The following is a 10,459-nucleotide window of genomic DNA, read 5'->3' as shown; positions in this document are numbered from 1 at the left end:
TTTTTTTTTGCCCTGAATGAAGTTCTAATTTATTATAAAAAAAGAGACGACTTGTATACGGTATACCATATATATATACTGTATATATATATATATATATATATATATATATATATATACATATATATATATATATATATAGTGTGTATATATATATAATGTATATAAACACACACACACACATATATATATATATACATATATACAGTATATATATATATACACACATACATACATATATATATATATCATCACCCGTTATTAGTCCATTGCAGAACAAAAGCCTCAGATGTCCTTCCACTACCGTTTGTTTATGGTCTTTCTATGCCAGGCCACACCCGCAAACTTTATTAGTTCGTCAATCCATCGTCTTCTCTTCTTCCCCAGCTTCTTTTACAATCTCTGGGAACCCATTCTGTTATTCTTAATGTACATCTATTATCTCTCACCCTCATTATATGTCCTACCCATGTCCGTTTCATTTTCTTCCATGTTGTTAGAATATTTTCTACTTTAGTTTGCTATCGTATTGTTATTCCCATCATTATTCTTTCCATAGCTCTTTGAGTTGTAACAAGCTTATGTTCTAAGGCTTTAGTAAGGCTTCAAGTTTTTGATGCATAGGATAAAACTGGTAGGACCATCTGATTAAATATTTTTCTTTTTAGAGAAAGTGGCATTTTAATTTTTATAAACTTATTCGGTTTACGAAAAGCTCTCCATCTAATGCACACACACATATTATATATATATATATATATATATATATATATATATATATATATATATATATATATAATATGTCTGTGTGTGTATAATGTGTGTATGGACGCGTGCGTGTGCACCAATAGTACATTTACATATACAAGAATAGTTGTACCAAAACTTGAATTTGTAAAACTAATGTTCTATCTGAAAGGAAAACCGTCAGTCTAACAATACCTCTATCAAGAAAAGGAATAAGGCCTTGTTTTCTGGGTGAACTGGAGTGACTGGGAGCTGATCCCAAACGAGGCGATAAAGTTGGCCTCTAATAGAGGGCTGTTAAAGACTCATGCTATTGTATACTCTCTCTCTCTCTCTCTCTCTCTCTCTCTCTCTCTCTCTCTCTCTCTCTCTCTCTCTCTCTCTCTCTCTCTCTCTCTCTCTCAATTATGTCTCTCTCTCTCTCTCTCTCTCTCTCTCTCTCTCTCTCTCTCTCTCTCTCTCTCTCTCTCTCTCTCAATTATGAGTACGTAATCCAATCTTATCCTCCCTCCGTAGTTCAATAGTAATTATAAGTGAAGCTTCAAATAAATGTCTGATATAAAGGTGTTAAAGGGTGGGAGAGTTTTACAAAGAAAAGACTAGTGTAGGTTTGCATAAATTATGTGCCGATCGCGAATATGAATGATTAATAACGCCAATCATTGGTTGAACAATTAACGTCTAGGTGGATCAAAAGAGAATTATTTCAAAAGGTAAAAGCATACACATGGGTTTATATATATATATTATATATACTATATATATATATATATATATATATATATATATATATATATATATATATACATACACATACATACATACATACATACATACATACATACATACTGTACATACACACATACATACATACATTCATACATAAATACCTACATGAAACTTAATTTAATGTTCAATCTTTGTAACTAGATGTATTTACATTATGTTTAACTGCATTAAAATTTCTTCTTTTTTCAGGTAAGGAAATCCAGGCATACAGGATTTTGTGAAAGATGATAATGTAAGTACTTTTTAAATAAATAATCAAATTGTTTATTATTCTCCTTCAATTGTCTTTATCTTAATGGTGTTCATTTCGAAGAGAATAAGTTGGAATTAATGTTTCTGTATTTGGTTCTGTTCGTATTTGTCTCTGTTTTGTTTTCATCTTTCTAGATACGACAATGGTAATCTATTCAGAATAAGCTTTATAATCATATTATTTTGCCTTGATCTATTTGAATGTTTACCCATTTAGAATTATAAGAGCAATATTGACAATGACGATTTTCGTAAATAGATTAAGTTCTGTTAGGGGAAGCTGAAAAGACAAGAAATCAAGATTCAGATTTGCGTAACAAAATAACACATGACAACATTCTTAAGACCCCCTTCTCTCTCTCTCTCTGACTCTCTCTCTCTCTCTCTCTCTCTCTCTCTCTCTCTCTCTCTCTCTCTCTCTCTCTCTCTCTCTCTCTCTAAGTAATCAATTTCAAAAGCCCATGATCCCTTTATTGTACGGCCAGCATGGGAAGGACCTTAATGCCCCCTACTATAAAACAGAAGGAGCCATTACTCTGGTCCGTAAATGGGGCAGGAGCCTCTCAGTGGGAGATAATGATGCTTGTAATGAACGACGGGGTCCCACCATTGAGACCTCGCCATAGGATGATGGCTTGCTTGACCCAAAAATGCTTTTGGGGCACCTCAAGGGCTGCATTTTTTTTATATAATCAAGAATCGGAAATTTTTATATTGATTATGTTCTTTAGAAACTTTATAATTCTCTCTCTCTCTCTCTCTCTCTCTCTCTCTCTCTCTCTCTCTCTCTCTCTCTGGAATTCTATAGAGAAACGGAATGATGTAACTTTTTTTTCGCTCCAGTAATTTTTGATTTTCTAATAACTAAAAGAATACTTGTATATATGGAAACTTGATAATTGATTTTTTTTCTTTTTTGTCGAGTTGATTTGCTTTTATTGTGAAAAGCATTTGAAAATTGAAAATTAACCGAATATTAGTTTTTCAGATTTTTGGCCTCACGACTTCCATCCTTATGTCTTAACTCTCTCTCTCTCTCTCTCTCTCTCTCTCTCTCTCTCTCTCTGTACGGAAACGCAATTATGTAAATTTACTTCGCTCCATCATATTTTTATTTTCTAATAATTAAAAGAATAGTTTTTTAGTTTTTTTTTTTTTGTATGGAAACTTGATAACTGATTCTTTACTTTTTGGTTGAGTCAATTTGCTAAACATACAATATTGTCAAAACATTTTGCATTTGAAAATCAGCCGATTATCAGTTTTTCAGATTTTTTACCTCACGACTTCCATCCTTCTCTCTCTCTCTCTCTCTCTCTCTCTCTCTCTCTCTCATAGTGTTGTTGTTGGCGAATACTCTGATCTTTAGAAGCTAGATGCTATCCAAAATCAGCCGTAACCTTTTTATATTTTGTACTGAATCTCAGGAAGATGAAATCAGATAATTCCCTTAAAGCTAAATAATGTTTTTGTTATTCTGGTGACTTCAAAGTGACTTCACAAAATAAAACTTTATAAAGTTTTGTACTGCACTTTATCCTTCGAATTTAATGATTTCATGAATTATAATAACCACATTATTATTTTTATACCAATCGCCTTTGCTATTTATTAGGGGTGGAAAAATTCTGAGGAACAGTAGTTTTTAAAATTAAATTTCAATATCATTACATCCTTTCTTCCGGCACATGTTACGATTTCCATTTTTTATAAGAAATATGCGAATCTCATTATGTGCAAATTTTAATTTTAAATTTTCAATGGTTCCTTTTTACGGTTTTCTTTATTACCTCTGTCAACGAAGTTAGGTGGAGGTTATATTTTTGCCCCTGTTTATGTTTGTTTTTGAACAGCTTCCTGGCCACAATGTTAATCGTATAGTAATGAAACTTGCAGCGATTAACTGTTATGTAAAAACCTGGAAATGATTAAATTTATAAAGGTCACGGTCAAGCAAAATGTCTAATTCAGCCATAAGTTTGGACATCCTTGTCCTAGAGACTTCAAACTTGGTTCATATTTTAGTGTATGAAAATCCACGTTAAATAATACATGTTAAGGTCAAAGGTTGAGTTCAAGGTCAAGCAAAATGTCTAAAATTTAGCTGCCTGGCGGAGGTCTGCTCTCTATTGAGTGCCCCTGTAGTTCATTTTATTTTTATAATTTTACTCTGTCGAAAAGCAAACTTAAGTCATAATGAGAATGTTTATGAATGTTTATTGGATCCAAAGTTTATGAAGAATCGGTCGCTCATCTTACTCAACTAAACGCCATTTCTTTAGCAAAGTATCAGCTGCAAACATTAGCCATTCTACAATCCATTCACAACTCTCTCTCTTTTGTATATCAGTATTTATCAGATGTAGTCACTACCTTGTTTCTGACCTCTGGAATCTCTGCATACATAAAGGTATTGGACAGCAGACTGAAAGACATAACAGCATTATCTCAAACTAATTTTTTATACCAAACCCGTACTCTCCTGCCCATATAATTCCACACATGATTTGCTTCCATCATAAAAACCTTATATACCTCTCTATTAATTTTATCATAAGCTTTTAGTAGATCCGTGCATCCTGATACTTCAAACTTGTCAAGCAGCCCTCATAGCAAATATGTGACCCAAGCACCTTCTTCCTTGCCTAAACCTATATTCTTTTCGACTACCCATCTGTCCGTCACTTGTCTTACCATATACCTCCCATTGTTTATCAGGTGACGCTATAACCCTTGTAGTTAACGCTTTCGCTTTTATCACCTTCACCTTTATGCAGTGGAACAATAATTATTCCCGCAGATAATTCCTCCGAAAATTTTCCCTTATTCATACATACTTTACGAATTATACTCTGCCACTCAATTACGTTATTGCTAATAAACTAGCTTGATTGTCAATCCCATTGCTTGATGTCAATCCTTTCTTCACCTTCCTAATCACCTTTCTTACATTTTCAAGTCTTATTAAAGTATTCTCTACTTTAAACTACCTTTTTTTTTCCAATCTTGCATCTCTGGTGTGCCTTTCTCCTATCCGCCACCTAAAGTGAATTTTCAAAGTACTCTATCCGTGGACCGAGAATTGCATTCTTATCAAACGGCATCACTTTAAAAGCTTTAAAGGACATTCATGAATGGCAAAGGCAAGACACAGTGTCATTGCCCTAGCAAGCAGTACAATGCCCTAGAGACTAACCTTATATACATATAATCAGCGCCCAAGTCCCCTCTCCACCCTAGCTAGGACCAGGGAGGGCTAAACTATGGCTGCTTATGACTCAGCAGGTAGACCTATTGGCTCCTCCCAAACCCCCCATCCATAGCTTCCAAGGACTTTGAGGTTGCGGACACTAAAGGAACTAACACGCTTGAGTGGGACTCGAACCTCAGTCTGGCGATCACAAGGTAGATGCGTTACCACTAGGCTACAACAACCTTTCTTCCTTTGTATCTTATTCTGAACTTCTCTGATTATGGACAGTCTGCTCTCCTTAGAGCTTCAATGATTAGATTGCACCAATCTTGCTACAGCTGTAGCAATACCATTAATAAGACTGACTGATCTAATGAGTGGGAATATTACTGCCATTTAAGTAACGTTTCCTCGACCATAGTATATTATTCATTCATATCCCAAGTCATTGTCATTTCCAGTTAGTATTCTTCATGTCTACTTATTCCTTCCTGCTCAGTAGTAGTTAGTATTGATTTTAATGGAATTACCCAATATATATATATATATATATATATATATTGTATAATGTACATACATATATACAGTATATATTTATATATACTATATATGTACGTACACATGTATATATATACTATATATATATATAGTATTACCTAACGTATTTTTTTCTACACAGTTACAATTGCATATCTTTTTCCTTTAGTTAGATAGGCTAATAAATCATGGGGATCATGTAGTTCACTAATTGATTCAGAAGATTGTAATGAAACTAATATATCTCTACACAATAGCAAATGTAACCTGTAATAGCAATGGCATCAAGAGAAGGCCGTCTATTCCTTCACACGCCAACACTGTTTGTTGCCTGTCGGTGCCAAACGTTAAATAGGCTATTCGCCTTGCCAGAAAATAACAGACTGTAATGTGCTTGTAAAGAGAGAATGTCTGAAGCAAGTGAATTAAATGCTTAGAATAAAATATGGTCGGACGTTGAGCCTTAACCTTGAATTCAGTGCTAAGAGAGGATTAGAAATAATGCAATTTTAGTCAACACTTTTGTCAGGAAAAACCAAGGTAGTTTAAAGTTATTTCTTGTCAGATTGAAATAAGTGAATACGATAAATGTCAAGAAAGAGTTGTTAAGAGTTTCTGAATCAGATAGTTACACCACAAAAATAAAATCAAAATACCTGAAGTTACTGAACTCTGCGTTTATTGCGAATCCTATTCATAATAGTTCTTTATTATTATTATTATTATTATTATTATTATTATTATTATTATTATTATTATTATTATTATTAGCCAAGCTACAACTTTAGTTGGAAAAGCAAGATGCTATAAGCCTAAGAGCTCCAACAGGGAAAGGAAATAAGGAAATAAATAAATGATGAGAACAAATTAACAAAAAATGGTTCTACAAATAGTAACAACGTCATAACAGATATGTCATATATAAAGTATAAAAAAGTCTTATGTCAGCCTGTTCAACATAAAAACAAGAACCTTCAAATAAGTCCAGATACGATTGTGTTTAAATGTTATATTCTATCTTGTTTCTCTTCCTCTTGTTATTTTTAAGTTTTTATCATCTTGTTATTTTTAAGTTTCTACAGTTTATCTATGAAAGATATATTTTAATGTTATTATTGTTCTTAAACTTCTCTTGTAGTTTTTACTTATTTCCTTTCCTCACTGGGCTATTTTCCATGTCGGAGCCCTTGGGCTTATAGCATCCCGCTTTTCCAACTATAGTAAAAAAAAAATTCTAGTGAGACAGATTTGCACAGACTCGCAGGGCGGTGCCCATTTAGCTCGGAAAAGTTTCCTGATCGCTGATTGGTTGGACAAGATAATTCTAACCTATCAGCGATCAGGAAACTTTTCCGAGCTTAAAGGGCATTGCTGCGAGTCGGTGCAAATGCGCCTCATTGAAAAAAAATGACTATAGGGTTGTAGCTTAGCAAGTAATAATAATAATAATAATAATAATAATAATAATAATAATAAAATTATACTAGTTAAATATCATCATAAAGTATTTCTCTCTCTCTCTCTCTCCCTATATATATATATATATATATATGCATACATACATATATATATATATATACATATATATGTATGTATGTATGTATGTATGTATGTATGTATGTATGCATATATATATATATATATATACACACTGTCTCTCTCTCTCTCTCTCTCTCTCTCTCTCTCTCTCTCTCTGTAGGTCATTGAGTACGAAGGCATTTACTCCAAAATCCTATTGGATTAGAGGAATCTTAGATGAGAGTTGAATGGCAGAGGTATTCTGGGTACTACACCGAGGGTGCCAGCGGGTTCTTTAGCCCCTAAAGAGAACTGACGTTGAATCTCGAAATCCTTAAACCTCATCATCACCAACCCATACCCAAACCTCTCGACCCCTACTAGACCATATCCCCACCTCCCCCCTCTTAACTTCCCAATTTACCCTGGGAGAACTCCCCCCTGGGGTCCAATGTCAAAAGGCTCTTAAAACTTCACTTAAACTTCACTCTATTCTTGTTTACTTTAGTTTATCGTCAATTAGAAGATATAGAAAGTTTGTTTTTTTACATTGTTGTTGCTCTTCAGATTGTATGGCGCCATTATGATTGTTTGTTGTCAGGGATGTTTTAGTATGTATCATTTCGTCATTCGAGTCTCTCTCTCTCTCTCTCTCTCTCTCCTCTCTCTCTCTCTCTCTCTCTTTCTCTTTCTTTCCACACACACACACACACACACACATATATATATATATATATATATATGTGTGTGTGTGTGTGTGTGTATGTGTATGTAGTATAATGAATATTAAGCTAATCTCTCTCAAGTGACTGACTTAAGTAGGATAAGAATACAATCTCTTCTCCTCTGCCAAATTTATTTTTAAACACCTGAATTATAGATAAAGAAAGAGAGCTAACACAGAAAATTTCTAAATCTTTTACTTTCTACACATTCGCACAATGCTCATCTTAACCGCGCCAAACCCCTACTATACACTGTTTCATTCTCTTCAGTCTTGCACAGCTGTACATCTTCGTAATTCTCTTGGATCTTGAGCAACTGTACTCCTGTCTCATGGATATAAAGACCTTTCCTTTCATATAGCCCTCTTGTACCATTTATCTAATGCCTCTCTAAATTATCCTCTCTATCGTTCTCCTCACTTCCAAATTAAAGTCTGTTATTAGCAAACAAATGATCTGTATGGTTTCCTCTCTATGTTCCTCCTCACACTTCCAAATAAAAAGAAATTAAAGGCTGTAACTACCAACTTAATAATCTCCCTCTTTCTTCACAGAAATGAAATGTTTTGAACCACACAAATACATTTTTGCACTTAACCGCTTTACGACTTATTCCCTGTAAACAAAGTTTTCATCCTTTCAATAAATTTCATGTCCCATACACTACAAAACATTAATCTTAGAAACATTATCCTTTTTCTTTGTTTTTTTTTTTCTTTATTGAATATCCACGTCTAATTACATTAACGATAGTTGGTTAATTTTGATTTTTTTTTTCATATATGGTTACCATGTCATCCTTAGAAACTCCAAGTGTCTCCCCCCATCTTCTGCAGACACCTCGTCGCCTTATTTTAATCACCCGTACAGTGAATCGCCTCTTCTCTTCCCCCTGCCTACTATCCTCTGTCACATACAGTATACTCCCAAATACCACTGCAAATCAAATGCATTCCTCTTTTTTTCTAGCATTCATATTATCATTCATGGCTCCATCATCCCGGTTACCAATTACCCCCTCAATCTTATTCTTTATATTTTCCCTCAAGTTTTTCCTCTTGGTAACATTTCCAAACTCACAAGTTTTTCCTCTTGGAAATTCTTCCAAACTCAGTTTTTCCTCTTAGAAACATTTCCAAACTCACAAGATTTTCCTCCTGGAAATTTTTCCAAACTCAAGTTTTTCCTCTTGGAAACATTTCCAAACTCACAAGTTTTTCCTCTTGTAAATTTTCCAAACTCACAAATATTTCCAAACTCATTGATTTTTGCAATTTCTTTTAACCTTTTCCTAGCTACTACTGTACCTTTAGGAAAGAACAGTTAACATAAGTTCAAAGTTTTCGTATAAGAACATGAGTCATGAGTTGAATGGATAATGGTTACCGATCTTTCTCTGAATACTGTCATTGCTTCATCCATGAAGGTATTTAGCAGCCATATAGACATATCACTTCCTTATCTTAGACTCAATTTTACATGAAGCCAGTCTGGCTTCAATCAGCATATTCTTATACAGTATTTATATGCATCACAAAACCTTCAAACGCTTGTAACGACAAACTTCTTTACCAAGCATCCTCAGACTCAAAACTTGTCACATCAAGCAATAATATTCTTCAATAATTTTAATTTGATGTATTCTATACATTTGTATCCCTTCATTTTCAAACTTCTCGCAAACAATTGATATGCACAGTATCTCCCTTGTCTAAACCCACTCTTTTTTTCCTTTATCATTCCATCCGTCGTTTACCTTAGTTTTATCACTCTAAAGCGGAGCTTAAAACGGTCGAATGGTTCGTCGTACCTGGTTGTCGAACCTGCTTGTCAAACAGTTCGAAGAGGTGGAGTCAGCCACAAATGCAAAAGGTGTGTGGACAATGAAGCCCCGCCCACAAAAGTCAGGTGAAAACAGACTTTCTTCGAACTGTTCGACGAACGTGTTAGACAACCAAATACCCCATTCACACGTTCGAACATCACTTCAAACGCTTGTCTGTCGAACCACGTTCGACGAACCGTTCGACCGTGTAAGCCCGCCTTAAGCCCTATATCACACATCCATGATACAGTGAGTGGACTAATTAATGTTATTCCATAGAATTCGTCACCACAACCTGTTTCATGTTGATCAGTTGCCCCCCCCCCACCCCACCCCACCCCTATTCCTTTGGCACTTTTTCTTTATCCTGGTCTGCCACGCTTGCAATCAAAACTACCATACAGAAATATCCTACTTTTAATCCTTTGAAATCGATGTGTCAAATTCTAACCATCTCCTCTCTTGCATTATTTAGCTCTGCCCGAGATCCTTTTCAATTCAGTCAAACTTCATAATACTTACTCCATATCCCCACGACTGCATTAATTCTAGATCACACTTCCATTCACATCTTCAGTACTGAGATCCATAGTTCATTGATTCTCTCTCTCTCTCTCTCTCTCTCTCTCTCTCTCTCTCTCTCTCTCTCTCTCTCTCTCTCTCTCTCTCTCTCTCTCTCTCTCTCTCTATATATATATATATATATATATATATATATATATATTTATAATATATATATATATATATATATATATATATATATATTTAGTATATATATATTTAGTATATATATATATATGTATATTATAATATATATATATATATATATATATATATATATATATATATATATATATATATATATATATATAT

Source organism: Palaemon carinicauda, chromosome 24 (assembly GCF_036898095.1).
Source record: "Palaemon carinicauda isolate YSFRI2023 chromosome 24, ASM3689809v2, whole genome shotgun sequence".
NCBI lineage: Eukaryota > Metazoa > Arthropoda > Malacostraca > Decapoda > Palaemonidae > Palaemon > Palaemon carinicauda.
This window is presented reverse-complemented; position numbering follows the sequence as displayed.